Here is a 27641-nt window from a genome sequence, read left to right as displayed (position 1 = left end):
GCTCCTTTTAGATAAGAATTTTAATGCTTTAAAGATACCTCAGCAGTAGTTTTCTTCAGATCTTCTTAATGCACCTTGAATACAGTTACAGATCTAAACATAAACACTATCTGAAAATTTTCATTCAAATCACAGTGAAAATTTGGTAATTAAATTTCTTATCAAGCTGTTGCGAGGACATTTTATCATTACATCAAATCATCAAAAGTTGTGGGTGAAATCTGTGCATTTCTGTGATATGACTGCAAATGTTGAATCTCAAATACTTTTACTAAAAAATAATAATTATGCCTGGAATCTCCCTGTCATTTCCTGATGAATTTGACAAATACCATCACTTATGAGAAAAAGGAGACAATATCTTTCAGCCTCTCTAGTTCTAGGGTGTATAATGCAGTCGCCATGGTTCCAATTCAAATGGCAGAAACTCCAGCACTGAACTCTGATCCTAATTGTAAGACCATTGCACATAGTGCTGCAGAGTGGCTCACATCAAAGCAAATCTGCTATATTAGATGATATGGAGACAGCCAGTTGTGTCGCTTCTCCAAAGAGATGGAATGTGATCCTATCACCCCCTCATTTCTCAGTGTTGACCTACTCAAAGTGTATACAGACCAAGCCATCAACACAACTACGGCAGAAGAAGGCTGATGTAGGGAGGGACTTGGTGGTGGTGTGAGACCAGCCCCCAGTAGAAGAGAAGTTGGCTGTTGATGAGGATGTCTACACCCCTCCACTTCCCTAGGCCATCTCTCTGGTTCAGGAAGGACACAACATCTCTGAAGGTTGTCCTGAACCATCAAAAGGTGTTTCCTCTCTGACAGAGGAGGAAAGTTCTCATTTGGCAAGAAGGTTTTTGTAGTTACCTTTTTTTTTTTTTTTTTTTTTGGTTGTTGCTGCTGTTTTTTGTTGTTCCCATAGATATGGGGAAAAGCATTTGCTTTTTAAAAAGAGTACTCTACATTCTTCTAGTTTCAACTTTTTGAAATCATATTTTCTTTGCCTGTATTTAACCTTGAATAGTAAAGGGTAAGAGGAATTAGTAAATAGCCAACTGAAAAAAAATTGGGAGAAAAGCTTCTAAAGGAAAATAACAGCAAAACATGTTTCATATCAAAGGCATGAAACCATAATATACACAAAAAATGTAGTAAAAGAGTACAAACATTGTTCCTATAAAGGCAGAAAAATTAAGTGGTGCAGATATTTGTCTATGACCAGTGTTTTTTATTAGGACATATGGTGTGTTTAATGTCTACACAAAAAATAACATTACAGAATTTTAATCATTATGTAAAACATGCGTACATGGCTTAGGAAGGTTAAATATTCAGAATGGAAATCAAATCCTTTCAGATATCAGGGGAAAAAAGCAATTTTGCATAGTCCTTCCTGAAACTTTTGATACAATGAGTGCAATTTGCTCACCACATGCAGTTTTGAATACAGAATAAGTACATTAAAAGAATTTTGAGTACTTTGGTTGTAAGCAGCAAGCAAAATGAAATGAATGAAAAGTCAGATTTTATTGTTATGTATTACACCTATATACAGTTAGGGAAAATTATATAATTGAAATTAAGCAATTTGAAGAAAAGAAGAAAAGAACTCTTGGAAAGCTCTTACATGACAGCCTGACAGCTGAGCTTGGACAATGAAAACTTAATATCAGAAAACAAATTGTCAGAAGGAGTTAATGACTTTTAAAAACAAACAAAACAAGAGAATACAAACAACAAAAACAGCAAAAGTAAGGACAGTGATCTCGAAGAATGACTGATCAGGTAAGCTATGCAAGAAAAGCATCTAACCTGCACTGTGAAGATCTCTGAATGCTACATTATGAGCAATTCAGTCGTAAGACCAGAAAGAAAAAAGAAACAAACAAACAAAAACAAACAAACAAACAAACAAGCAAACAAACAAAAAAACCTATACATCTATGGTCAGTATACACTGAATCTGAGAGGGAACTGATCTGCCATTGATCTTTTCCAGCTCAGCTAATATTTCAGGTCATATCCATTGCCCATCATTTCTGAAGACTGAAAAACAGCATGGATGTAATGAAGGAGAGAATCACAAAAAAAAATTGGCATTAGAAGAGAAACAGGTGTTTGCAGGGACACTTCTGATCTGGTAGATAACACCAAACACAGTGGCAAAGAAGAATATAGACTTGAAACAAGACTTAGTCCCTGGCAGTAAAACCTAAAGAAAATACCTAGTCAAAAGAATGTTGTTATTAGGAGCTCAGAGAAGGTGAGGACTATGCCTCAGCACTTTCAGGTCATCTCACTGTGTTGAACCATAAGACTTAAAATACTACTTTTGTGCCATGCTCTACGACTAATAGCAAACAGCACTAATATTTGCAGGACTGTTGCAAGATACTTTCAATTGCAACATTTACTATCATATTGACATGAGCACAGATGGGAGAAGAGATAGTGTCAGATCTTGCATTCTGTTGCCTTTATGTAGACTTTGAAGGATGTGAGGGAATTTTGCTTTCTTTCCTTTCTGCACCCCCATGAGAACATTGCCAGGCTATGGATCAAAGTATAGTGGTGATTATTTAAAGTTATGATTGTTGTATAAAAAAAAATGAATAAGATAGGAGCAATGTGTTTTGCCACACCTTGAGGTAATTGAAATGAGAAACTGTGCCATTTGCATGAAGTATGTGGCAAATCTAATTCAAATAAATAAATTAATAAATACATTAGGCATGCACTGAAGTATTGATTCATCACAGTACTGATCCACACTGAAGCCTTTCTCTAAATACACATGAAGTAAAACACAGGCTTAAAGTTAGGTTTAAAAAATACCAAAAGGAAACCTGAATACCCAAACATAGCTGCACAGGAGTGACAAACCCATTGCAGGTCAGTCTAACACGCTGGGCTTTGAAACACATTTTTATGAAAGAGCAACGAAATGATGTACAATCCACTGAGAAAGTAATGACTGTAGCTCATACGCAAATGAAAATACTTCCCTCTTTGAATCTTCCCAGTGCATCTCCCTTTATAATTAAATTCCTGCAAGCAAAGCAGAAGGGTCTATGAAAAAAGAACAAAATCAGGCAAACAGAATAGTGCAGCCACTACAAAGAAAAAGTCCAAAGCTACTGAGATGCATCATTAGGCAAAGTAAAAATCACATCAGAAGGTTAGTAACAAACAGTGAACTGGCCTTCTCTAGTTTCATTGCATTCATCCTTTACAATTAAATACTCCTTTGCAGAAAAATAATCAATACATTCAGTTTTGATTGTTCCTTTGTACATAGACTCTTCATTCTTACGACACTATCAGAACCTTTGAGGGGTTAAACTTTATATCTGTAGTTCTTATCTTACCCAGTTGTAGGCTCTGTAGAGAAATTTCTTATTTTTTCTCTCATTTCACATATTAACTTCAGATTAGCGTAATCCATTTGAAGAAACACTTGCAACATTGCCTGTTGGCAAAGTGGAAAATACCTTTTAGGGCTTAATGCACCGATGTGTACATAACCCTTTATCCTTATGCTTATTGTTTGTAACTTTTTATAGTTATTCACTTGATTATATAGCTAGCTGACCTAATTTATTATGTTTTTTCCATCATTTCCTCCTAGATCAGAACAAGACCATAGCAACAGTGAAAGAAAAGAAGCACTTATTTTATTTTTCCACATACATTGACTCAAAATTTTCCTTCTGATAGATTTTTGTGGAAAAGGTATAGCAGGAGAAAATAAATTCTGATATGAAGTTAAAGCACAAAATATCCTTTATTTTTATGAGAATGGATAGACCACAACTTTCTTGGTGATTGTGACTTAAAAAGGAGAAAGAGACATTTTATTCCAAAATAATTCTGGGGCACTGAGATAATCTGGAAGTCCTTAAAAGCTGATATGATGGAGACTGTATTACAGCAGTGAATGAAGAGCTACAGAGAATTCTGGTGTTTACTAACAGTCACTTAACTGTCTCAATATTTTACAACAAAAATAATTGTTGTGGAAATTATAGCACGGATTTGAACTTTTTTGTTGTCATTCAGCACCCTGTTATTTTGATTACTTGTTATTTTTGCCACCAGTTATTTCCTGTGTGTCTGCTCAGCATGCAGTACTAGTTCAATCTGCAAGAACTACCACAACATAAATGCCAACCATAAAGAAGAAGAGCCTTTAAAATGGACAATTAGGAAATAATCTGTCCTTGAGGAAATTTACTCCGTAATTCTCTATTAGTGGCAGATGCTACCAACTGATCTAGAAATGTTTTCATTCCCTTAGCCTAAGCAAACCACTTTCCCATTCTACAGGCTTTCCACTGTGTTTGAATTTAAAATTATAAAATATAGCCATTCTGAAAGGAGAAGGCCTGTAAAATGTAACTGGAAATTATGATTTTGCTATGTATATATTTGTGCATACCATTCTGTAACATTACATTAGCACATCCCCGGTAATGTACTTTGTATCAATGAATTTCCTCCCCCAGAAAGGAAATCCCATTTTATATTCTTCAGGTTTTTAGAAGCATTGTTATGGAAGGGAATTGTTGAAAACTGACTAGAAATCTTCAGGAAGTTTACCTAAAGACCTTTCAACAGAACACTTAAAGGACTGAAAATATTAATCTTGCATTAAGTGCTAAATATTCATTTTAGAAATCCTTTTTACACAGGAAAAATTCAGTTGCTAGTCTTCTCAAAGGAAGAAGATTCTCCTAAGATTAACTTGAGGCAGAGAAAAAGTCATTCCCCCTCCATCTTCAGATAATTGAGCTAAGGGCTGACTCATTTTCCAGCCCAACTGTTCTTTTTAAAATACAAACATTTATCAGGTTTCAGGTTTAAAGAGTAATTTTGCTATGCACCTGTAAATGCTGGACATAGGTAGGCAAGTTTCATAGCCAAACATCTGTTTCCTGAAAACAGCAAATGAGGTGAAATCCATTATGGAGCTACACGGAATGAATTAGCATTTATTATTATTCCTTTTTAAATTGCTTAAAAAAAAGCAGACCATATGACACAGGCTTCTCTGACTTCTTCATCCACTGGAAGTACTAACTGAAGCCATTCCTTGCATGCATACCAACGCTTTGAAGCTGGTATCCCTGACACTGTAGCCTCACTGCAGGAGGAAACCAGCAGTTAAAGCAAAGCAAAACCAACAGGTTTAAACTAAGTTAAGACTCAACCTCTGTCCTAAGTGGGGAAAACAAACAAATGAACAAACAAAAACCATCTTAGTCACATGCTTTATACATTATATTATACTTTAAAAACTTTGCTTTAAAAGACTTTGAATTATTGTCTAAGAAAGGATATCTGGAATTAAAATTCTGTGATATTTCCTGAAGATCCCACATGCTTAAATACAGGCAGTATATAATACCCACATTATAGGAGTATTAAGAAACACACAAAACAGTAGAGAGATGCTGGAATAAATTGTTAGCCCTCACTGACAGCATAACACTACTGCAAGAGCTACTGTGACTTCTGTGTCAATCTGTGCTACTCCACCTCAATGAATTGTTTGAAACCTTACATATAATTAAGTTGTATTTCCATTTTAGCACCATGTTGTCATGTACCAACCTATTATCTTTTAGGTTTGCAATAAAGTATGCAAACTTATTATGCATAGTATGATGTAGAAACCAGGAACATAATATTACTGCTTTTCTCTCTGTTCACTGCTTATTTAGATGCTAAAGTCTTCTGACAGGCATTTGTCATACTGTGTTGGTAAAGTATCTACTGTCTCTGGGTATTAAATCCATAGAAGACTAATGAATAAATAATAGTAATATAAAGGCTTCACTTTCATTTGCCATGAATTTATAATCTTATTCACAGAAAATATAAAGTATAATGTTGCTTAAGAGGTATACCAGTGATGAGATACAAAAGAATGCCATTTCCATCACCAGATATAAGCAATTGGTTACTGAGAACATTAAGTTACTGTTGCATTGAAGATGCATTCAAAAGCTTTTCTTATCTGTCATATCGTATATGCCAATGACAGTCCTACCAGAAGCACTGATTAATGTATGAGCTTTCGGATTTGGAACATGGCAATTTTTTCATCACTTCACAGTTTTAATAGAAGTGGATTTATTTCAAAGACAAGGGAAATGTAAGTAAAATTATAGGCTAAATTCTGAAATCATTGTGTCCTGTCAGCATTTTGTAAGGCTCTGGACTTTTTTCCCTGACCTCTTCTGAAGTGTCTTTATCCTAACTTATCTATGGAATCCTTGAAGACTGCAGCAACTCAGCTCTCCTTCAGGGATGGAGACCAGGGTCTTGTTGGAGGTGCCAACATTTGTAAGGGTAGCATCAAACAGCAGTTGCATACAGTTAACAGCTGTCCCGGTTCATCTAGTACTTATATCAGCTTCTCCATATCCTCCCAGTCCTTAGGAAAAAATGAACTGTTTTCGATATACATTGTTTTTTCTAATACTTTGCAGCCTCCAAGGGAGATGCAAACACAGTCTGAGAAATACTCCTAAATAGAACCAATGGATTTACATTCAAGGACTGTAAGTCATGATATACCTGAAGCCTTCTTGTGACTTTTGTCAATCTCAGGAATTTACAGTGATCTGGCAGTACCCTTAAAACAAATAGGATCTTCCCAGATTAAAAAAAAATAAAATGATTGTACAAAATTTCAGGTATCCAATGCCTTATCTGCTTCTGCTGAGCAATAAACATTTAAATGTTTTCAAAGAAAATTCTTCTACTTATGTCCATTTCAAAGACCAACTTCACAGTCATTTTTTTTTTTCCTGGACATGTTTCCCACAGAACAGTGTGATGTATTCACTGGCTATTGGAAGTCAGACAATTACAGATGTGGAGGTCTTTTCCATCTCTTTCTCATTTATGCCTACTCATGGCAATAGAAAATAACAATGCTAGAATGTCATTTTATCATAACACCAAAGCATCAGATATTTCTAGGTAAAAAAGTCTCACTGGAAAAACCACAACCACCACCAACAAAAACACACACACACACAAAACACACACACACACACACACACAAAAACAAAACAAAACAAAACAAAAAAACAATAATTTCAAATATTTTATGATCTTATACATCCCATTTATTTCTATCAAAGTTTCTGGTTCTCAGTGCTTGTGAAATTAAGATCCAAAACTTCACACTACAGTAAGCCTAAGAGGAAAGTGTTGTGGGTCTGTTTCTCCCAAATAATTTTTGCTTTAAAGTATGCACTTTATGTATAATAGAAGTCATGAGATCCCAGCATGCAAAGCACTATTATCTGTGGCTGACCTGATGTAGCACTGAAGATAGTGTTGGACTAGACCTCCACAGGTTCCTTTCACCCCAAATTTCTGTGCTCCCACTTTGCATGTTTGTTCTATAAATATTTTTAATATACAGATTGATGCAGATTCTGGGTAAAGTGAAAGACAGATTCTTCACTGAAATCTGCCAAATAATTAGAATTAACAATAATACTGAAGAAGTGGGGTGGCTGGATGAGTTTTCTGTCTTGTAGAAGGAGTGTTTTACTGATGCAAAAAGTGCAAAAGATGGCTATTTGCTCTGAGGCCAAAGGGAGGGTTTCACACTATGCTTTTTGAAGCTGTAGTCAGCTGGGCCAGGTTAGGGTGGCATAGAAGTTCTCCTGCCCATCATTTCCCCATACTTATCAGAACAATTTTATTGTCACCATTTTAGCTGACTGATAACTCTAGCTGGCCTCAGGTTTTTAGTTTACATTTTCAGAGCATTTCTCAATACAGAGGCTTATGGAGCCACTATTTTCATACCTACCAGTAAAAACTGACATCAGTGGAGGTCTAAGACTGTAAAATGACAAGAAAGTACATGTTTTGTTTCAACTGTTAGTCTACCCCCAGATAATCTTTCATACTGTCATGCTATAGTGCAATCAATACCTAGTAGAACTGCTTAAGGAAAGCAAATTAAAGAAATCAAAAGGAATTGAACAAATACTTCTAAGGAGTTGTGAGTTCTAATTGCATGACATCTCTTTCAGGAGGTACCTCTATTGACAGCTTTGCCAGCAGTTCCCTTAGCTGTATGTCAGAAAAAGCTTTGCAAACCTGTCTGCATTGATCTCTGAGCCACCTGTAATGTAGGCTGAACATAAGGGAAGAGAAAAGAGGAGTGGATAGAAAGGGCTGGGTAGTACTTTCCTGCAAAAGCAGTGTAGCAGTGTAACTGCTAAGCACAAACAAATTTTCATAGGTGAAATGATGTCTCTTCTACCCACTGTGATTAATACTTTTAGTGTATAGATAATTTTTTTTTTTTTTTTTAATTATCCAAGAGTTGCTAACAGTGGTTAAATATAAAAACCAATTAGTAGCTCTTTACCTGTTTTCAGCACCATCATATATGCTTTCCCTTATAATCATTAGAACACATACTAGTACAAAAACCTGTGGAATATTTTCTACACTAGGGTTTCTGAAAACTGAATGATTTTAATTCTACCAGTCTGGATTTTCTTTTCTCCTGTCTATAGCTATTGTCACATGTGTTCTCAGAAGTGCTTTCTGCAGTATAGACCTTTTAAGTTTATAAAAATGAAGAAATATCAAATATGAACTTCAAGGATTAGTTAATGGGGGGGTCTGAAACTTTTGGAAAGTACTTAAGCTCAATGAAGTCAGTGTTTCAGATGAGTTTGTGGTATCTCCCCAGAAGTGAGAGTATATTTTTTAAATGATTTTAAGTGATTGAACATGATTAACTGATTAATATCTCATACACTGGACACATACATGAAAAATTTGTAAAATAAAACAGAGAATTATAGAATAGTGAGTCCTAACTGCCAACGAATTTCAGGATAAAATCTTAATCTCACTTGAACTACGGAACAGTATAGTCAAGCTTTATGCCTTTCTATCTTTGCATCTGTCCCTTTTGTTTCTTTGTAGAATGATAAGCCATCTGATCAAAATCAGAGTGATGACTTGATTCAAAGGCCTTTTGAGATTGTTTCTAGTGCTGAGAAGATTCTTCTAAAACATTTGACACTCTTTCGTGATTAGTTGGACCTTTTTTATTCTTTATTTAATCATTGTGGAATCTCACAAAGCCAAAGTCTTTAATGTGCTGGAGTTAAATAACCGATTTTTCTACTTTGGCCTGGTCTTCGGGCTTCCACTCCATTGCACAGAAATTCTAATTGCAAAGTGTGTCCAGGTGGGTTCTTCTGCACCAGTGGTAAACACAACTTCATATTATCTTCTTAAAACAAATTATTGCTTAAAATTATCATTATGTGTACTGAGTAGCAAGTGAAAATGAATGTTAGAATCATCTATGTATTAATTCAACTTACATGCTTAGTTAATTGCATTCTGTCCCAGGCTCTAAACTGTGCAACTTGTTTATTAGTCTCTTTATTTTCCTTGGTATCCTCACCTTCTTATTTCCCTCCAACTACCTGATATCACCAAGGAAGTATATGAAGCTTTAAACTTTTCTGGAGTTGTGATTTCCATATCAAATTAGAGTTTGAAGCACTTCTGGGAACTATTTATCATGCCCAAGGATAGACATAACCCACACCATCCCAAATGAAAGGCTCCTGCATTGACTTCTTTGAGTGATTTTTTGACAGCTACTACTGAATTTACCCAACAGATATTTCACAGGAAGCAGCACCAATTACCTGTACAAGAAAAATTCTGGACTTTCTAGAGGGAGTCCCATCTCTTTTATCCTGTCTCATTTATGACTGATTCACTAAGCTTTCCTATGAAAAATCTGTTGTATATTAATTTCCGTATATTGTATTCCATATTTTTTAAATGAAAGCTCCATGATGAATTATTTGGCTGATGAAATATTTTGCTGTCTTACTTTTTATTCATACTATTGTTACAGCAATAGAAAAGAAAATCCAGAAGCAAGAATTTGAAGGAAATTCCCTATCAACTACTTTTAAAACACAAGAAAAATGAAATAATGGTAAGAAGTAAATATGTGATAAAGTCTGTCAGATTTGGAACACTGTGTCAAATGCAGAATAATATAAATGGCTGTTCCCCCAATGGGGAGACAAGGAAAAGGAAGGTTACAGAAGCGTAAAAGAATTTGACTATTTTATCCTACTGAACTCACTTGAAAAACTCTTTTATCAACAGTAAGAAAAGCAAACAAACAAACAAAAAACATTTAGATGTCCTTTTGAAGCTTGTTGTTGCTTTTGATCTAGTACTAAATGCAGCCACATTCTTGCAGTGGTGGTCCTTACACAACTCTTACATGTACATTACCTCTACTTCCCCACTCTCCTTCCAGGCATCTTGTTTGTAATTTTCAATCTGAACTTGCCTGCTTGATCACTATATATAAGTTCAAGGTGAAGTTACACCAGCATCACACAGTTTTTGACAGTACTGTTTTGTTCAAGTGGTGTTTTACAACCTGAGAGTTCAGATTCAAGAAATTAACCTGCATGTAGATAACTTGAGCTAGTACTGCAGGGAAGACAACTACTAAGTAGACCTTCTGAAATGAGGTGTGCTACTCCTTATTAAGTACAAACAAAGAGACTGAGATTGACCAAAGGAACCAGAATTACCTATACAGCTGCAAAGGTTGCTAGAATTTCATTATGAAGCCACCCTGTGTCCTGGTTTCAGTTAGAACAGAGTTGATTTTCTTCCTAGTAGCTGGTAGAATGCTGTGTTTTGGCTTAGGATGAGAAGAGTGCTGATAACACCCCGATGTTTTAATTGTTGCAGAGCAGTGCTTATACTAAGCCAAGGACATCTCAGCTTCTTGCTCTGTCCTGCCAACGGGCAGGCTGGGGGTGCAGTAAGAGCTGGGAGGGGACAGACCCAGGACAGGTGACCCAAACTAGCCAAAGGGGTATTCCATACCATCTGACGTCATGCTAAACAATATATAGGGGTGGCTAGCCGGGGGAGGGAGCCGGACTGCTCGGGGCATCGGTCAGCAGGTGGTGAGCAATTGCATTGTGCATCACTTGTTTGTACACATTGTTAGTAGTAGTACTATTATCACCATTGTATTATTATTATTATTATTATTATTATTATTATTATTATTATTATTATTATTATTATCCTGTCTTATTGAACTGTCTTTATCTCAACTCATGGGCTTCACTTTCCATTTCTCTCCCCTGTCCCAGAGAGGGAGGGGGGAGGGTGAGCGAACGGCTGCGTGGTGTTTAGCTGCCAGCTTGTTTAAACCACGACACCCTGTCATGTAAACAAGCCAAAAAATAAAATAAAATAAAATGCAGTGACAAGTGCTTTACAAGAATAACAATAACAGAGACACAGTCAGTATGAATACAGTTAATAGAATTGTTAGAATCAACATTTGGTAGAAGTAAATTGTGTGTGAGTGTCCACGGGTGAATATTTGTGAACAAACACAGATATAAATTTACCTAATACACAAATCATTATTTCCTGTGCAATCATCTCCAGCTGAAGGATTTAGATTTCCTCACTGTGAAGGCACACCGAATTGACTCAGCATGTAAGTGTTTTGCTTCACTAGGATGATTAGTCCTATTTGTGAGACTTTGAAAGGGCTTATGAGAGTGAGCAGGGAGAAGAGTTGTTTAGGAAAGATGCCATGCTGGCTGAGCAGTGTGGAGCATGTGATTTTTGGATGGTGAAAGTCATCCATATGGTTCATCTCTTCCCTTTCAGGAAATATACCCAGTGTTGTAAGAGTCCCTAGATGCTCATCAGTTCCATGCTTGTTGTAGCGACTACTTCCCTTGGCAGACTGTTTTATTCACTAATAACTCTTTGAATTAAAAGGGCTCTACCTAATCTTTGAGGCATAAAAGACATGGAAAAACTAACTGAATTAAGTAAGAACTGGCCAGAAGTCTTATTCACCTTTAGATGTCATGGTCTTTGTTTTTTGGGTTTAAAAAAATATATAGGTAGCTCTCACTTTCCTTATGGTTGCTCTTTGTGTTGCTGTTATTGGCGTGTGTACATGAATAAGCCATTCTTGTTCATGACATATACAACATTTATCATAAGCTTAATGCATGTTTCTGATATAAAGATCTCTGAAAGGGACTCCAAATTCCCTGAGTCTGCCTCTGTAGTCTGCTGACTTTCTGAAAACTGTGTTGATGGGGGTGATATGAACTTTGGGATCTGACAGTATATGGGATGGCAACAACACAAACTGTTACCACAGAGGGAAGTTCTGGGAAGGCCAAGAAAACTACTAATATTAAATAATTTCATTGCATCTGCCTTTCTAAAGTTGATTTATTACACATATAAAAAGTATGATGTTCTTTCCTTCCAATATTTCAAAGTGAAATTCTTAAAGGGCTAATAAAATCAGTATTTAGCACACTTTATTTTGTAGTTCAAAACTTCAAGCTTGGCATAAAAACCATTACCTCTAGGGAGTGAAAATAGCTTTACACAGCATCTTCAAATACAATTATCCGAGTCATTCTTTCTTTTACTCCTTGCAAAATATCAAACTAAGGTAAAACTCCTGCTGGCTGATAGACAAAAGGAAATTACAGCTATCTAGAGTTCAAAAAGTTGCAATAAAACTTGAATTATGATGCAAATATACTGTTTATTATGAAAGTCTTAACGGTTCACAGATTAAACAACTAAGTGTTTCTCTGCATGTTCAATGCTGCTTATGTTTTCCTAAGCACGTATATTTCTGCAATATCGTATGCATTTCCCTATCTCTGCATATGAAATTGCTTTATTCACATCTTGTACACTTACATCATGACTTTTTTTTTTTGTGTGTGTGTGAAACCGTGCCAATTTAGAGTAGTTGAGATTTGGGTCTGTTGAAATGATTCACTAGGGCAATGGACAATGTTAAATACTTACAATCATCCATGTATGCATGAGCAGGCACATCATTTGTTAATAATTTTCTGCTGTCACTATATTGTGGGAAGAAGTTGCTTCATAGGCAGAACATACTGTATTGACTACCCTGGGTAAAATGTAGGCCAAGAACATTTAAGCCACTACATGCAATTTTATGAGGAGAATGAAGGAAGAATTTGCCGACGGTATTGCAATATTTATTTTTAATTGAACAAGTGCACTAGGGTTTCACTTTCGAATGGAATTTTAGGATTAACAAGTTGTTGTTCACATTTTTATGTAGGGATATGTTGGCAATTATGCTCATTCTCAAAATTTCTTTCATGTTTTAAATGATTCATTATGGCCTATAAAACAAGTGGATTAGGGAGACCTAATTCCTTCTGCTTTGAATTCAGCTCTTGATTGCATTTTCAGCAGTTTTTACGTGGTAGAGACTGCCCAACCCATCAGGCTGCAGCGCAGCTGCTCCAGCAGTTATTGTGCCCTTGTGGGGCAGAGGGCTGAGGATAATCTGCACCAAGTCAGGCCAGCAGCCCAGCAAGCTCAGGGTGTGCTCTCTCACCTACCAGAGATGGATTTTACCATGGTATTTTCAAACAGTCAACAAGAAGCTATTTAACCATCTGCCCAGAGGCTAAATAGCTTTCTCTTGCCACTCGGATATCTGCATATACCTCAATGTGTGTGGGACTGATATCATACCTAAAATTTTGAACTTAGTGCTCAGTGTGTTTTAATTATCCATATGAGCACACTCTGTACTTTGGATTCAAACACATGTGGTGCTAATTGGCTCCTCACAGCTTGGCAAACAATATTTAGCTTAAAGTACATCCATTAAATGTTGTTATCTTTTGATTTTGCTGGAATTCCCATTATTTTCGTATAGTCTCATAAAAGTATTTTATTGTTTTCTGCTGGATAACATAGCATAGTCTATATGTAACATATATGGCACTGTCTATAAAACTGTCATTTTTTTTTTTTTTCTGACTGTATCTTTTCTCTGAAGTAGCAGTCCAAAATCTTTGGAGCTTTTTCTGAAAAAGGTATCTTTTCCTGTAGCATGCATCTCACACTCATTACCCATTGCTGAGTCCCTGAATTTCTACTCTATACTTTTATGTAGAGGTTAACCAGAACCAAAGGCAGTGTTCAAGATGAGAACACGCTACAGATCCATGAAGTTACTCATTCCCATTGCTGTAACTACATCTATCCTTTTCACTTTAATGGGAATTAAATATTAAGAAATACCAGCATGAATTTTAATTTTTAAACAAAATGCTTAGACATTATCTTAAGACCCCTGTGTTTTGTTTTTTTTTTTCTTTTTTTTTTTTTTTTTTTTTTTTTTTACCAAAATGAGCTATTTAGAGCCATTTGCTCCTCGCTCATTTCCTGATGTTTTGAGACTACATCTGAAGGCACAGGTGCAATTCATCTCAGCCAAATGTCTGCCCCTAGGACCAGAACCTCTGGTTTCATGTCCTAATCTTTCCAAAAGTGGGAAAGCCTGACCCAGAACCAAAGGTAGCAGAACCTGCAGTGGCCAGCAGAACCCCAGGACAGCTCCAGCACCTTAAGCAGAATGAGGAATGAGCCCAACAGATTCACTCTTCTTCATGTGACCTTCACTGATTTAAAGAGACCTTCAAGGCCAAAGACATCACTAAATTGTAGGCATGGCACTGTGTTTGGCTACTTACATCTTCACAGTCCAAATGCCCAGATAACCTTTCTTTATCCAGGCTGACTGGAAACAACCATCAGCATTCAGAGGAAACCTCAGACTTACACTTTCTGGATATTAAGCAGGGTGCTTTAACTGCTATGCCACTAGGCTCCTCCAGAGCTATGTCACTTCAGTAGAAATAAAATGATAGTGTGCAAAGGAGAGTATTTCTTCAAAAATGCAATGTCTTAATTGTTCTTTAATTTGATAGAATAAATAACATTGGGATAAACCCCAAAATGGAAGAACAAGTGTTGCAGAGATTCAGAATTCTGGGCACATAAATTTTCCATGAATACAACCCATCAGAAAAAGGGCAATATTATAAAAGTTTTCCCAGCCAAACTAGGGAAACAGCAGTATGCAGGCAGTGCATTCAGTAGACTGCGTGATAGATATACATTACTATTTCAATGACTATGATTCTACTTAAGATAAAATATAACCATTTTTAAAACATCGTTAAATGCCAAGATCTTTTTTACTTTTAATGAGCCTGTTGTAGCCTCAGAGCTGAGAGAGTGCATTCTTGCTAGACATCCTCATTACATATTCAGTAATAACTGATATTCCCTATGCAATTTCCCCTCTGAAAACTCCTCCCAAGTCACTTTGTTCATGGTGCTATTGTAAAAAGGCAGTAGAATACGTAAATCAGTGTCTAATCATGGCTAAATCTAACTTTAGCACAACTGGGCTGGCAGCAACAACAGAAAAGGCTAAATTTGAATTAAATATTTTAGGGAGCTTTATTTGGAATGTATTCCATCCAGGATAAGCAGCCAAAGAGTTGGGGAGGAGTCTTGGTTAGGTTTGATTTTCTGACATGGACATGGCCTTTATATATATATATATATATAAGGAAATCTGTTACAGGGTTGTTGGGCTGATTTTGAGGCTGATTTTGAAAAGGTCTTTGCCTGACGTCTGTGACTTTCCATAGCATGGTATCTCATCAGGAACTCCAAAGTTAATTGGAGAAATTACTTGGTAGCTTTTGCAAGCAGTAGTGAGTCTACTCAGGAGTCAAAATCTGTATTGAGTTATTTGGATTTAAATGTAGTTTTAGCTACAGAGAGATCGTGGCTTCTTACTATGATTAATATGTTGTGTTAACACTGTATCCCACTAAAAATAAGACTTTCTTTCTAGAAAAAGGCAAGATTTGTCATACATAGAGGTAATGCCTTGACTATTACAAAAGGGGAACTAAAATGTGCCTTTAATATTAAGAGTTCTGATCATAATGATAAAAAAACATTGTGCTAGCAAGCAGAGAGAAAACACAGAAAAATTAGGAGGATTCTTGGGTTAAAACAGAAAGCCTTTTTAATTCTAGGGAAATTCCTGCTTTGGTTTAATGGTTGAGCACTCTTAGGGGAATACATGTATTGATCCTTTTTCTAGTCTGTGCAATGTCCTCTTCTGTAATTAGTTCTATTTATATATAACAGAGCCTGAAAGACAGATCCAAAATGGAGCATGGGAATCACTGGTCCTTGCATCTTAATCACGCCAATTTGATGTTGGAAAACAAAATAAAACAACACCAAAAGATGAGCATGTTCAACTTAAATTAACATCTCTCTTATCATTACTATTGAAAGCCTTTGTCATGGCATAAATCTTCATTTTGTTTAATATAATATAATTTGTTACACATAAGTGAAAAACTCAGAACTGTGTTGTTTTTAGCAGAAAACACACTGATAAGGAGGCAGAAAATTACGCGAGTACCCAATACATTGAGAGTTGATTCATTGTTTAAATTATTTTAAAATTCCTTATGAAAGTAGAGGGTTGTTTGTAGCCAAATGCCACATGTGCCCCCAATCTAGCCCCTGTAAGAATGTAAGCAGGGGACTTTCCTTGTTCTCAGCTCCCTTGGCTCTTAATACCATAAAAACCTGCAGTGTGTTTCTTAAGAAAACCCCAAGTGCCTGACATGATTCCCATAGGAGTACCTCTGTGACGATTTAACAAATCTGTCTATGTATAATCTGGGGATTCTGGCTGATAATATATTATAAAATAATTAAAATTATAATAATCAAATATAATGAGCTAACCGCCTTAATAAGTGTGAATTCACCATTCTTTGACAACTTTGGGGTTAAAAATCAATTGTAAAACCTTAATGACTGAACAAAAACACATCAGGCAAGCTGAAGTGTATGGAAAGTTTTCTTGAAATGTCTTTCTGCAGGGCGTGGTGGGTTGGGAGTGGCAAATTCCCAGACACAGCAAAATGAATCCATATGTGAGTTAGGTGAAATATAAACCTGGAAAGACACACAGTCAGCTCTGAGGTGGAGAAAGAATGAAGTGGATATGCTTTCACAGGGAAATCTGAAGCTTGGATTTACATTTGGGGTGAAGTAAAGTTAGACTAAATAGCTGATCTAAGAAGTTTTTTGATTTTGAAGAGAAGCCCTGAGCCTCAGGAGAAAGACTTTGGGAGCAAGCGAAAGTCTAGAAAATTGCATACAGGAGCATGCGCCACACCTATGTGTTTAAGAAGCAGCAAAACACTGTTAAATCTGCAAGAAGTTAATGCATTTGTTTTCACTCTTGTGTGCCACTTAAAAAACTGGACAGGAGGGTCTGCATACCCAAGCAGCCTGGCTAAAGGTATCCTGGATAATTCTTTTAACACAAAGGAAATATTAAAAGGAGAATCTGTGAGTTTTGTGCAAGTGTCCAAAGCTGCTAGCTGCGACTGCCACTGCCAGCTGGGAAGAGGGGGTTTCTAAGAGAGACAATGCCCCTCTGAGCACCCTGCTGCCCAGCAGGGCTGTAGCTAGGGGATCAGGCACAGGCAGCGGGGCTGAGCTGGGGAAAATCTACAGGGACTATGCTCAGACACAGCTGAGAGGGCAGCCACAGCATGTTACAACAACAGGTAAATGTAGATGTAACCATATGGCAACTGTCTCTATGCAAGTCACATTTCCCACACTGCTGGAGAAGACTCCCACTGATTCTAAAAGAGAAATAAATGGACCCTGTTTTGTTTTCTGCAAACACTGCATTTTCCACAGCCATTTCATTAGACAGACCAGTGACCTCCTTCAGATATATATCTCTTACACAGAAAGGTGTTTTTCCTCAAATGGGGATGTGAGATGTGAATGGCTGTGAAGTGGTCCCTGGTCTTTTGCAGTTACAGATGGAACCACAAAGATCTAATTGGTGCCCCCTCGTTAGGTCCTCGAGTAACTCTAATGAGCATGATTAGATCCTATAATTTGTAAGAGTTGCTGAACTGTGCAAGTCTACATCAAGAGCCACCAAACACTTGTTTAGATTCTGGGGTGTTTGTACAGAGTAGCCTCCTAGGGAAAAAAAAAAAAAAAAAAAAAAGTAATTGGCAGGGCAGATTCCATTGTACTTAGAAAAAAGCATGAGGAAGTGACTATTCTTGGAGTGGAGAAATGAGGAATATTACCCATTTCAGTAGACTTCTAAAGAAGTAAGCATGTGAACAGACTAATATTTTAAGACTGCTATGATAATTTAGAACAGGGTTTTCTTTAAGTGATTTATTCTTGTAATATCTTCCTAGTCACCATGCTGATATTAAGAATACTAGAAGATATCAAACAAAAACCTTATCCAGCAAGTTATATCCCTATGTAGAGACCCATTCACTTCTGTGGGAGTCTGCCTGGGTGCCAGACTCCACTTGCAGCTTGAACAACATCAATATTTGATATATAATATATACATATTAAGTTAAGCTGATTGAATATTTCACACCCTGCAATTTATCCAGCAAATTTGACATCTTTTCCCGCTCATCTAATATTTGTGGAAAGACTCAGATTATGTTTTATTCAGATGATCACATACAATTTCTGCATGCAGCTCAGCAAACATGATTGGAATTGGGTTGATCAATTGTGTATAGCTAGACGAGAGGCTACCGTTATATAATTGCTGCTCCCTGAGGCTCACATCCAAATCCCAGCAGCTCCTGCAGGGAAGCTTCCCAGTTTATCGAGCTAAAACAAAAGGGGATGCTAATCTCGCAGTGACTACTCATGGGAAAATCTTTGACATAATTTAAAAAATATGGATGACAATGAATTTGTTAGAATAAAAGGGCACTGAAAATGAATGCAAACATCATGTCAGCATGGGAGAGGGAACTCACCACAGTAACTGTGGGTGTGTTATTGCTAATTCTTCCTATTACATCCACACAGCTCCAGTCAAGAAGCTCTTAGCTGAAAACAAAGATTTTTATTTGGCAGTTCAGGGGAAAAGCTGCCCTCCCCTAAAACACCTTTCTCATTTAACTAATTTTTATTTCAGAAGCCAAACTCTCCTTTCTTGGTTGAATGGTAGACTTTTGTTCTAAGGAAAGTGTGATACTGTAAATGAGCAGAAAGTGCCTGCAACTGTACTGATCCTTGAGAAAACATGGGCAACATACACTTGATAATGCTACAATTTTTTTTTCTTTTAAATTAGTTTGACATATGTGAAGATTCTCATAAGAACAACAAGGTGATTTTTTTTATTTTTTCTTTATGAATTGAGAAATGAAACTGAGTGGGCAAAGCACTCAGTAACATCCTGTTAAGCAAAATGCCTTGGAGTGTTGACAGATTGTCAGTACTAAGTTTTGCAACATTTGACTGAATTCTGCAGTGAGTTTATTAACATGATTTAGTGCTGTGCGAGCAAGTGCAATATGTGTTCCACCCATTTTGATTAAAACAAGGCAGACCACTGGAAAGATGCCAGAAAAATAAAATTAAGTAATCCATTCATACCTCCTTAGAAAGTTTCTACAAATACATGCCTACTTCATGAATGATGGGACATGCTGAGAACAAACAAGAAATTAGTAATCAAGCAGGCAGCATAAAAACCCCTCTGCATTTGTGTTTAGGAGTTCACAGTGTGAGTATGTGGGAATGGCTGCTGACAAATAATTTCCGGGGGGGGGGGCAGGGTGCCACACTGGTATATTAGGTCAGCCAAGCAGGGAGACAGTTGTATGTCCAAGTAAAGGTCTAGCAGGGCACGCAATGGCAACAATCTTCCTTGTCAAAACAGTCCGGCTAACTTTAGCAAAGTTTGCAACTTAATGGCATGAAAAATCCACTTCAGCTGTACTAGTAGATAGCAAAGTGGAAAATGAAACCCTCTTACCAGGAACCTGATTCTGTTTCAGCTAACTAAATGATTTACTGGTTAGAGGTTAGGGGTTTTGTCTGTAGAGCAGCTAACAGACCTGATGCACAAACATCTGCTCAAATCACTGTGCTTAAAGCAGGCCTCTTACAAAGAATGAGCACTGAAGAGGCAATGTTCAGACTGCAGCTCTATGACAAGTGGCTTCTTAGAGCTAAACCACATGCTATTAGCGCTGACCTCCAATCTTTTGGCTTGTCAGCTACTGGCAGAGCATCTTGATCTCACTCTACCTATCTCTGACAAACACCCTAGCTTCCTACCCTTATTTTCCTTTGGCAACCCATGTAGACTTTGATATGTCAATGGAATATTTTTGCATTGAGTGCTTGTGAGAGATGAAAGTAGGTTTGTAGCTGAGCAAACAGTGCCCTGCTTGGCTCTAAAGATTTCCCTGCATTGATGTTCTTGCCATTCTGACAAGAAGAAATACCATCCAGTGAGGATTTTGACACATATCACACAATATATACTTGTGGATGTTATCCTTTTAGGATGTACAAAAGTCTATCGAAAGGATGTTTTTATTAAGTGTAGAAAATATTGTTCTGCTGCAATATTACTCTAGGCTGCAATACAATCAGGGTTTGGATTTGTTTTTATTATTGTTTTACACCACTGCTGGTTGGAGGGAAGATTTTATGAAACTGTCAGCATCTAAAATTGTCAGGGGAGCCAGGTTCAGGACATAATAACACCCATATATTCAGCAGGATGCTTCAAAGGCGAGATAGCTGGTTTGTGCAACATACTGACAAAACCTAGCTGCTGCGCCTGCCTTGATGGCCTAGGGAAAACTGTGTCACCACTGGGGAAATGCAGAAGTGGCAAACAGTTAGCACTGGGGAACATGTGGCACTTGTTCAGACCAGAGGAGTAACTGTGCACCCAGAGTAGGAAGCCCGGACAGGAGCAAACCCAATTCTTTTGAAATCAGCACTGTTTTAATGGTCTCATACTGTTTTATTAGACTAGTAGCACCGCATCAGGGATTGTTGTGATGTGAATTTGCCAGTGATTGCATAGAGCTATTCTGGGTTCGTTTATGCATTGTATACCTGCCAGAGTGGCTTTCTAAGACACTTCAAGGCTTAGACCAGTGCCTATTTCTGTACATGCTGCACCTGTAAGATGCTGAGCACATCAGTCTATCTGGGGTGAGCCTTCTGTGACTCTCATCTTTTTATAACACTTCGCTATAACATCGGTAACATAGCAGTGTGAATGTTTTACAGAAGGTATTTCAAACACACTTACTGCACATGAGAGTTTGAATTGGTCATTTGTCAAACCACGTCAAACCATGAGATTTTTCTAATATCCTTTCTTTGACATCACTTTACTTCCTGACATTAGGCAAATTGCCAGATCCTCATCTGATGAGTTTCCCCACCACTTTTAGACTCCCAATATTCAGTGAAGAGCTCTTCAAAAGTGAAAGCACTTACTATTATTAACTTACATGTATAGATGAGAAACATATATAGAGACTTAGTTATGTCCAGATTCCATAATATTTGTTAATCCTAATTAGCTCCTAAATCTGAACAGTCTATTGATTATAGTACTCCACAAGACTGACAGAACATGCTCAATTATGCTGGAAATATGCTTTTTAAGAAAGTTAAGTATTGTTGTGAAAGACAAAGAAGTCACATCCCAAGTCACTTATGACAAGCCTATGAATGTTTATGCAATAATGTGTAAATGCAAGAAAACTGTTTCTTGGGGGTGAAAAATAGTATACACCTCCAAAACTCAGGCACAATGTAGATTTGGTTTAATGTTCCCAGTTGCGCCTAAGATTTGGAGGTCATGTGGTACATACTAATCTAGATAGTGACTTTCTTTGCCTTTTCTCATCTCAACCATAATACTCTGTGTATTTTTCTAAGTATAGGTTGTTGGACTCCAGACATAAGACTATAAAAATCTGTCAGCTTGGTTCAAGTCAGATAATGCCCTCGGCTACTTTTATTTTCCACTGTGTCACAAATGACCATTCATTTCTTGACAGAGGTGTCTGGGTCGGAATACGCCCAGCTTCCCGCTGGTAGCAATTAAAATTATTCACCACCCATGGGTAGATTTGAATTAAAGTATCAGCAGAAAAATGACTCTCTTAGCCAGGTAGGTCATGCATCAATAGCAAGGTATAAGTAAAGGTGGCACTAGAAGGAGAACTGCATGTTACAAAGGAATGATAAAACAAAAGGAGACAAATTCTAACCTAAATGTCATATGAATAATGGAGAAATATTACCACTGACATAAAAACAGGCTATTGCAATTTTGGAGGAAAAGTGACACAAATGGTAATAACAGCTGTAACATCTGGAAAAGAGTTGTAAGAGCCAGGTAAAGTGCTGGGGATGTTAGCAGGATAATTCCTAAATCTGAGAATGGGAAGGTTTGTTCTACACTCAAAGGAATAATGAGGTTATGAACTGTAGCTGACGTAGATTTCAAGCTCAGCTATATCAAAATGCCTTTTTTTCTGACTTAGTTGATTTCAGAAAGTTTAATAAGTGCATATGATGGCAAAATACAACCATAAAACCATAAAATTATCTTTTGTTAGAGTGTTACAAAACAGTGCTTATAATGACAGAAACAGAAGATGAGAAGTTCCTGTTGGTCCAGCTCCCAAAGTTTCCAGGCAAATCTGTGGTCCCTTAGCTGATCATGCAGCACTTTCTCTCTTCCTGCAGGAGACTTTAGTTGAACATTGCTGGCTCCCATTTCTTTTTAGATTATGCTAAAGCCAAATTTACAGTAAGAACTATCTTGTTTTTACCTGCCTATTGCTGGCATTGCACAGGCTCATTATGCAGTTGTCAGTTAGTAGGGGAAGTTGACTGTCCCACTACACGGAGTAAAGGAAGTAGTCCATAAACACGTGTTTGTGTTACTCATCCTAAGGAAAAGCATGAGGACTGTGTTCTTGCCAATTAAAGTTATCCGTAATTTTGCATATCCTTTGCTGACTTCAAAGCAAGGACCAAGTTAGGTCCAGGTATCTTCATAACTGAGCATATTTTTATATATATGTAGATTATATTTTTTAAATAGACTATGTCAGATTAAGAAGCAAAAATTTGTCCAAATTATTTTTATCAACTTCTGAAGCTGTGTAAGAAAAAAAAAATAATAAAAGAGGAGAAAGAAGTTTTATTAAAAGATAGCGTGAGCTTTTAATCATATATAATATTTTATTGCCTTGTATGTTCTTCTCCACTAAAATTTATAGCTCTAAATAAAACTGGATGTTCTAAAGAGAACATACCAGAACGATTATTATTTGAGATTTATGGAGTTTCTTATTTTAGGAAGATCAAAGAAATTAAAACAAACTATTCCAGGTAAAACCTGGGTCAAACTTTACGTATTTGGTATGTATCTGTCTAGCTAGAATTAAATATGTATTTTTAAATAACCCATCACTCCTACGCCCTTTCATTAATCCCAAGGACATGCATTCTGGGTGCTGTAATGCACATGTCTACATCCCTTCGTCAGAAAAGACAGAGGGCATCAGAGTTATTCTCATTTGAGTATAATGTTTATTCTTGGTTTGTCTTCTTTTTCCGTTTGCTATAGGATGAAACCTGGACAGTGTGCTTTGACCTGGGATCTATATGTCTAAAATTAATCTCAATAAATGCTGGTTTCCATATTTGATTGCACCAGTGCAAAATTCTGTGTAAGATGGATAGAAACACAGAAAATGAAGGAAAATATAGTTCTATTAGAGCATTAGTCGCTTTTAGATGGCAAATTCTTCCTTAACTATCTTCTTGTTTGTTAATATCACAGAATCACAGAATTGAAGGGGTTGGAAGGGACCTCAAGAGATCATCATGTTCAACCCCCCTGCCAAAGCAGGCTACCTAGAACAGGCTGCCCAGGTAGGTGTCCAGACGGGCCTTGAATATCTCCAGAGAAGGAGACTCCACAACCCCCCTGGGCAGCCTGTTCCAGTGCTCCATCACCCTCACTGTGAAGAAGATCTTTTGCATGTTGGTGTGGAACTTCCTGTGCTCTATCTTGTGGCCATTACCCCTTGTCCTGTCCCCACAAACCACTGAAAAGATGTTGGCCAAGTCCCTCTGTCTCCCACACCTCAGGTGTTTATACACATTGATGAGATCCCTTCTCAGTCTTCTTTTCTCCAGGCTGAACAGACCCAGGTCTCTCAGCCTTTCTTCATAGGAAAGATGCTCCAGGCCCCGTATCATCTTTGTGGCCCTCTGCTGGACTCTTCCAGGAGATCCCTGTCTTTTCTGTACTGGGGAGCCCAGAACTGGACACAGTACTCCAGGTGAGGCCTGACCAGGGCAGAGCAGAGGGGAAGGATCACCTCCCTTGACCTGCTGGCCACGCTCCTTTTAATGCACGCCAGGATCCCATTGGCCCTCTTGACCACCAGGGCACACTGTTGGCTCATGGTCAACCTGCTGTCCACCAGGACTCCTGGGTCTTTCTCCTCAGAGTTCCTCTCCAGCAGGTCGTCCCCCAGCCTGTATTGATATGTCCAGTTGTTCCTTCCCAGGTGCAGGACTCTACACTTGCTCTTATTAAACCTCATTTGGTTTCTTTCTGCCTATCTATAATCTAATATACTCTGCTACAGGGCTGCTCCAGTGCTTGGAATTTAACATCATGCTTTTTGGACCCATTTCACTATTTGGAGAACTCTCTTATAATGGCATAACAGCATAGAAACTGTAAGAGTAAACAAATTTATGCACATATCTCTAAAAAATATTGTTGGTTATCATTTTAGCTGGCCCTGTATTTCATCATGCAGTTTCCCTGCCTGGACTTTCACATGGCTGATAAAGCAATTAATTACATAATGATTTCATAAGGATCTGCCATGAAAAATTATAGATGTAAGATTACTATTTTATGGCTATTTATTAGTGCCACTTTGAGTTGTAAGCATAAAAAATGTTTAGGTTTTCCGTAATCTATCTTTCAAATTGTGCTTAAGAACACAGCAATCAAAAGGTGTGCACAGCATGGCAATTACTGTTATGATTTTCAGGAAAAGCTGCAAGGCAGTTTGGATAATCAGTGTGACTGAATTAAGCTCTGGAAAAAAAAAAAAAAAAAAGTGGGGAAAAACCAACAGCAAAACAAAACTAGAGGAGAACTTGACTTTCCTATGGCTTGCTTGCACTAAACTCCCCTGTTGCGATGTGTAATTGGGCCACTTAACATGGAAAAGAACAAAGACATAAATAAACTTTGGAAAGGTTTGCTTATCCAGTCCATTGGGCATGCATCAACTCGTAGGTAGTTTACTGACACTAGAACTAATGAGGCCTGGTTTCCTGTGGCTTTGTGCTTCATGGATGCCTTCCTGTGCCTGTTTTATAACACAAAAGACCTGATTGAGTCTGAGGGAACCAAGACTGAGCTCACCCAGCAGACTGGGAATAAATGGTTCTCTGTCACCTGTCCAGATCACCATAATGATGACATTTCACAGGTTCAAGAATCAGGGAGATATATACTCTCTCTGTATAGAAAATACACAACTTATTTTATGAGGAAACCTGTCTACAAAGGGCTACTGAATTGTTTGAACTTGGTATGATAGCCAATCCTTAGCAGTACTAAGGTATGAAGGATAATGAAGCAACCCAAAGCTGGCCCTACTTTGACAAAGAAATGCTGAAATGTTAGTATTTTTTGCCTGGACCTGGTGGAGATAATTGATCCTCACACAAAAAGCATCAGAATCTGAAACAAAATTTTGTCCGGATTGTGTGACAGTTTTGGAAGAGCCCAGCTATGAATACACACTAAAAGAAATCCTGTTACATATTCATGGTTAAAAATGTAATATTAACAACTTGACCCAAAGCTATCCTTGAAATGTTTACTCCAAAGAATAACTATACCTATAAAGAAACTATCAATTATTAGGCAAAATAAATTCATCCAGTACAGAAAATGAAGTGCAGCAAAGCTAACCTGTTAACAGAGATTTATAGTATAATTGTATGCTACTGTCTGCTGAGTAAAATAAAAATTGCAAACGAGGTCCAAAATTCATTTACCCAGATCCATTAGTAGACAATATCACTAAACAATCACATTTATGAGTAGGAAGAAGATTTCTGGTAATTTTGGTATCTTGAGATATATGCTCCTTGTCAGGCAAAGCAGTCAACAGCAGAGAAGTACTAAGTCTATAAATGCAGCACTGCAGTCAGCAGATCTCATCTTGTTCTACCTGTTGGAGACAGAGCTGTGAGTTAACAGGAGATAGGGTGTGAGCCAAAGTCTCAGCCAAATCAGCTACATTAGCTCAACCCTACCATTTTCAATGAGGTTTAACAGGTGTAAGGAGGACAGGCTTGACCCTACCTGAGAGTTGATAATTTTGGATAAAACAAGAATGAAAAATCCTTGAAACTTTCTATTTTTTCTCTTACTACATAAAAAAAATATATATATGCATTATGTATAAAAATATATAATAACACGACTAGCTGTTATTAAAGGCAGAACAGAGACTACTGTTGTGTGGTAATATCTTCACAATATTTTTCACAACAGGCAATAAAGATAGAATGATTTTTTTTTTTTTTTAAGATGAGGTGTGGTAGCTTGGGATTAAAGAAGAGATTACTATTTAAGACTTTATAGGTTGGATTATGAGACATGGGATGCTGGACTATAAACTGACTTTGCCTGTTCAGCTTATTAGAAAAATTAAAAAGAAAAAATCCTTATAATAAAAGTACATAAATTTAAATGCAGATGAAATAAACAGGAATATTTCTCCCTAAGGTCTCCATGGTGAAGTAAGCCGTCTTTTCCCTGCAAGAGAACATGTTTCTTGCTTTTTCCAAGGAAACAACTTATGTGCTTTGCAAAGATGAAACTTCTGCCTCCAAGTGGGAAGGGGAAACTGAATGTCAAAGGGTAAATTCCATCAGAGATGACAAGTGCTGATGGGCGTGAATTTGCACAATCAGTGGCATTCAGTCTCTCCAGGGGTGGTAACATGGGGAGTAAGGGGAAGGAGGGAAAGAAAACGAGTTCAGGCCATCATCTCAGGAGGAAAGCTTGGTAAAAATATGTTCAGAATTTGGAGTTTGCCAATGAAATTAGCTGCAATGCATTTAAATATTCATTTGGTGGTTTTGTTTCATGTTAATAAAGAACGGAACAGTCACTTCAAGCTCTTGTTTTGCAAAAAGAGGAGCTGGGTGTGGTGGGTTATAACACAGGGAGAGCTTATTGTTTATACATTTTTTGTTTCATTGTTTTGGAAAATAGTCCATAAAGAATGAGAGAAAAAATTGGTAAAGTATGAAAAAGAGCAGGATAGGATTTTTCCTAGGGTTAAGCACCTACCTGAAAATTCAGAAGGGCACAGCTGGGTACTGTATCTCCTGTGCTATAAAATTTACGTGGATTACAAGAGAATAGAATCTGCTAAAATCCATTATCACATGAATTTAAGGTTCAAGAATCATTCCTAAATAACTTTTGAACTAAAGGTGTCTCTATGTGCTAGAGAAAATAAATACTTCTACTAGAACTACTGGTTGGACTCGATGATCTTGAGGTCTCTTCCAACTGTACTGGGTCTGGCTGGGATGTTAACTTTCCCTGCAGCAGCCCATACAGTGCCGTACTCTGTACTTGTAGCTGGAACAGCAGTGTTATCACACCAGTGTTGTGTCTATTGCTGAGCAGCACTGGCACAGCATTGGGCCTTTCTCTAACCCTCCTAGGGGGTGGGCAAAAAGTGA

At 37.3% G+C, this 27641-nt stretch overlaps 1 long non-coding RNA gene across 6 annotated transcripts in view; it reads left to right on the top strand.

Annotated features, from left to right (window-relative positions):
• Positions 1–27641, top strand: part of LOC106015617 (uncharacterized) — a 91155-nt gene that overhangs the window by 27345 nt on the left and 36169 nt on the right. For 4 of the 6 annotated variants that reach the window (XR_003501499.3, XR_005268626.2, XR_003501500.3 and 1 more), the window contains exon 1: positions 10982–11014. The exons of 1 other annotated variant lie outside the window; for it this stretch is intronic. This is a non-coding gene — a long non-coding RNA (uncharacterized lncRNA). Of the gene's footprint in view, positions 1–10981; positions 11015–27641 lie in introns of those variants that run through there. One more of the 6 variants, XR_011806386.1, reaches the window with a different exon arrangement.

The sequence above is a fragment of the Anas platyrhynchos genome, chromosome 1 (assembly GCF_047663525.1).
Source record: "Anas platyrhynchos isolate ZD024472 breed Pekin duck chromosome 1, IASCAAS_PekinDuck_T2T, whole genome shotgun sequence".
Classification (NCBI taxonomy): Eukaryota; Metazoa; Chordata; class Aves; order Anseriformes; family Anatidae; genus Anas; species Anas platyrhynchos.
The sequence above is the reverse complement of the archived record's forward strand: the minus strand, read 5'-3'. Positions and strand labels throughout refer to the sequence as shown.